This window comes from Suricata suricatta, chromosome 14, assembly GCF_006229205.1.
Source record: "Suricata suricatta isolate VVHF042 chromosome 14, meerkat_22Aug2017_6uvM2_HiC, whole genome shotgun sequence".
Classification (NCBI taxonomy): Eukaryota; Metazoa; Chordata; class Mammalia; order Carnivora; family Herpestidae; genus Suricata; species Suricata suricatta.
The window spans coordinates 80,984,047-80,988,686 of record NC_043713.1 but is presented as its reverse complement, the minus strand read 5'-3'; positions in this window follow the sequence as shown (position 1 = coordinate 80,988,686).

Below are 4,640 nucleotides of genomic sequence, written 5' to 3'. Positions count from 1 at the left end.
GAGAGAGAGAGAGAGAGAGGTGGGGAGAATCCAGAGTAGGCTCCACGCTTCCATGCTGTAAGCACAAAGCCTGATCTCACCAAACATGAGACTGACTAAGCCACCCAGGTTCCCCTCAAGTGGGGAGATTCTGATCAGGGCTAATGACTTAACTTTTCAGTGCCTCTGTTTTCTCATAAAGTGTAGAGAATAGCAACAATAATAGGACCTAGCCCAAGGGTGTCACCAGAAGGAATGAGTTAACACCTGCAAACCGTCCAGAGCCGCACCACGTGGTACAGTGATCGCTGGCCACATGTGGCTATTTAAATGGTAATTCACTAACATTACAGAAAGTTAAAATTCAGTTCCTCCGTGACGTGAACCACGTTTCAAGTGCTCAGTAGACTCACGGCCAGTGATGACCGTTTTGGACAGATAGCACGTTCGTTGTCAGCACTGGGCTAAAGCAATGCCTGGCATGAAGCAAGCCTCAAAAATGTTAATCATATTATTATCCATCCTAGATCATTAGCTATTATGATTATACTGTTATCGTATCTATTGCTCTTAATCTATTCTAGTCTATTGTTACTTTTTTTAGTAAATACACTTTTTTTATTACATTTATTTATTTTTGAGAGACAGAGCATAAACAGGGGAGAGGCAGAGAGAGAAAGGGACACAGAATCCGAAGCAGACTCCAGGCTCTGAGCTGTCAGCACAGAGCCCGTTGCGGGGCTCAAACCCACCAACGTGAGATCATGACCTGAGCTGAAGCCGGATGCTCAACCAACTGAACCAGCCAGGCGCCCCTCTATGTTATTTTTAATCCTGTAACTATTCAGTGCTATTATTAGTCCTGTAACTACAATTATATTATTATACTACATTTATTATTTTTTTTCATGGGGTGCTGAGGTGGCTCAGTGGGTTAAGTGTCTGACTCTTGATTTCAGCTCAGTTCATGGTCTCCTAGTTCCTGAGATCAAGCCCTGAGCCAGACTTCTCATTGACAATATAGACCCTGCTCAGGATTCTCTTTCTCCCTCTCTCTCTGCGCCTCCCCGGCTCGTGCTCACTCTAGTACTCTACCAAAATAAATAAAACTTAAGGAAAAAGACTTTTGATCTTCATCTAAAAAAAATAAGGTGTAGGGGCACCTGGGAGCTCAATCAGTGAAGTGTCCAACTCTTGATTTCCCCTCAGGTCATGACCTCACAGTTTGTGAGTTTGGGATTCTCACTGTCTCCCTCTCTCTGGGTCCCTCCCCTGCTCATGCATGTTCTCTCTCTCTCTCTCTCTCTCTCTCTCTCAAAATAAATAAATTAATTTAAAAAATAAATAAAATGAAGTGTGGGGCTCGAACTCACGACTCCTGAGATTAGGGGTCTCAGGCTTTTCTGACTGATCCAGCCAGGGCCCCCATATTTATTATTCATCTTATTACTATCCTAGTTTTTAGTTTGTATTTATTGTTATTAATCCTGATACCATTAGCTACTATTAATCCCAGACCTGTTATTATATTTAGTGTTACTACTGATATCCTATTGTTATTTTGTATTTACTATGAATTCTGCAATAGCTAATAGTAGCATTTATTTATTTGTTTGTTTGAGAGAGTATGTGAGCAGGGTAAAGAGAAAGAAACTTGAGCAGGCTCCACACTCAGCACAACCCTGGGACCATGACCTGAGCTGAAATTAAGAGTCAGACGCTCAACCGACTGAAACACCCAGGGGCCCCCTATTATTATTTTTAATGAGACCTATTAACTGTTGTTAATATTATTCTATTGTTGCTATTGCTTCTGTCATTAATTCTGTACTGGTTAACTTTTGTGATATTGTTATTGCTATCAGTTGTTAATATCACTGTTAGCGGCATTAGTGAGTTTACCAATGTTGTCGGGGCTGCGGTTTCATTACTGTTATTAATGCCGCGAGTCTCTGGCCCCGAACTTGGCAGGCAGTAGACGCTCTCGCAGTCAGTCAGCGTGGGAGCAAGGGCGGTGGGACCTGCTGGCCGAGACCATCTCGCTTGCTTCCGGGGAATTCGGGGAATTCAGATAAACTTCTCACGGGGTGCCCCAGGGACCTGTGAAGTGGGCGGAGCCACGGCCAGCCAGTAGTTCAGAGCTGGGGTGCGCTCAAATCTAGGGCAAGGCGACGGAAGGGGTGTTCGCTGTACACCCTCTGGCTTTCTAAGGAAAAACCAAAACAGTGAGAAGTCTCCATCGCGGAGAGCATTTAAATAATAAACTGGACTCTGGAGGGGACGCCTGGGGAGAAGAAATTAAGCGAGAAGGGAAACCACTTTGGGCCTCTGAGAAATCTGGCACGAGAGAAGGCTTGCACTGTGATTAAAAAGGGGAAGAACCACAAGTCTCCATTTAAGTCAGCAGAACTGCTGTCTGGGCAGTGAGAGGGAAAGTGCTTGTGGCTGGCAGATTTCAGCAAATATTTGACAACTGCTGTGTACCTGGTGCTCTGTTGGCACCAGCTGGCAGCTGTGTGACTGCAAGCAAGTAACAGTTTTCCCTAGGCCTCAGTATCCCCAGGTGTCATACAGAAATACTATCGGGGAGTCACTGGGTTAGGCTTCCCTAGTAACACCTCACTCCCTCTTGTCCTAGATCCTCAGATGCTATGTGAACGTTACTGGCACACTTTCTAATCAGCTGCCAGCACCAGACTTTGCAGCTCAAATCCAAAGCTCAACAGATCTTTCTGCTCAAAAGCCCTCCATGGCTCCCTATTGCCCTCAAGATAATTCCCAAACTTGCCACCAGGACCTTCAAGTCCCTGTGTGATTGGCCTGACTTTCCAGTTTCATCTCTTCCCATCTGTAAGTGTGGGTATCGCCACTGCCATCTTGACTTTCCTTAAATGCACCAAACATATTCCTACCTCAGAACCTTTGCACTCACTGTTCCTTTGGCCTGGAATGCCCTTCCAGGGCTTTATGGTGCCCAGATGCTTCTTGCTGTGGGATGGAGGAAAGGGGTGTTCTCAGCTCAACTGTTAGTTCCTCAGAGAGGTATTCCCCAAGCCTCTGGTCTAAGACAGCCCCTCCCCACTGTCTGTCCTGTAATTGTTGATCTTCCTCCTGCTGCATTATCCCATGTATTTACATACTTAGGCTCTGTGTCCCCTCACCAGCTCCATGAGGGCAGGCATGTTTTGTCTGTCTTGTTTACTGCTGTGTCTCCAGCACCTGGAACAGTGCCTGGCACACTGTTTTAGGCTTTAACAAGTGTTTGTGGAAAGCACAGGTTTATTGCTAGCTCCTTCACAGTTATGGGACTTCAAGTATCCTGCAGGAGACCAACCCTGATCCTCATCTGGGTAGAGTCTGGAAATCCCCATCTTCTGGGGAACCCCTTTCTGTAGCTCCAAGGGCAGAACCCAAGCCTCATTAACAAACACCCATGTAGCAGTGTTTTCCCCTGGGCAAAGCCCAATGCTAAATGCTTTAATGCACTGACTCATTTAACCCTCACAGCAACCCAGTGGAGTGGGTACTCTTATTATTTCCATTTCACAGATGAGAAAACTGAGGTATGGAGAAGTCATTTGCTCAAAGCAGATAAGAGGGGGAGGCAGCGGTCTGGAGGAGTATGTTGTCTGGGAAGGGGTGATGAGGTTCCGACAAGCTGGGGGCCTAATCGACTTGTTTCCTGTTGTGGGAGGAAGAAGAGTAGACATTCCTCTTTCCTCCCTCCCCTGTGTTGGGGGAAGGCCTGGCTGAGTGTATGCTCCATCTCAGACTAGTGGGCATCCCACTGCCAACCTCACCCCACATAAGGCCTGTAGAGAAAATGAAAGCGAGGGGGAGAGCAGACAGGGAGGCCCAGGGGGCATGGGTGCCAGCGGCCCGGAGGGCTTCCTGGAGAAAGAGGCACTTCTGAGGTGGGGCCTGATAGTAGTGGCCCAATAGAGGTCGGTCTACACAGGCACCAACAGTGGCAAGAGCAAAACTAGAGCGGGAACAGAACCCGAACGGGTTGGGGGGTCTAGGACCGTGGCAGATCAGCTCAGCGGAGTCGCGGATAGTCGGGGCCGGGCGGGGTTGGGATCCTTCCCCCGGGGGTGATGAAAGCTGTGGTCGCTATTGCACGGACCCGTCGGGAGCGTGCAGATAAGGCCTCGCAGGAGGGAGTCTCTGGGGCGCGCCCCCTCGAGGCAAAGAGACTCGGCCCAGGCCCCGCCTTTCCTCCATCTGGCCCCACCCCCGCAGCGCTGAGGCACCTGGGGGTCCGCAGGGCTAGGTGGGTGGGACTAAGATTGCCCCGCCCCTCGGTCGTTCATTCCCATCTTTAGTCCGCGGGAAGCGAAATCGGGTAGTCGAGGTGTGGGCGTGGCTCTACAGGGTCCCGCCTCTTTCCAGTCCCGAGTTTGAGACCCTTGGACCCGGTGGGCCGCGGCGGAGCAAGATTGATGGGCGTGGCCAAGTAGGGCCCCGCCCTCAGGGCGGTCCCCCTCCGGCCGATATGGCTCTCGGTGCGTGTGGGCGTGGCCTCCTGCAGCCTGGCCCCGCCCCCGCCCTGGCCGCCCTCCCCCGCCGGGCTCGCTCGCACAGCCGGTTCCTCTTTACATAACGGCGCGGGGCGGCATGGGCTCGGGCCACCGCCTCCGCCCGGCCGCCCGCCCGGACTG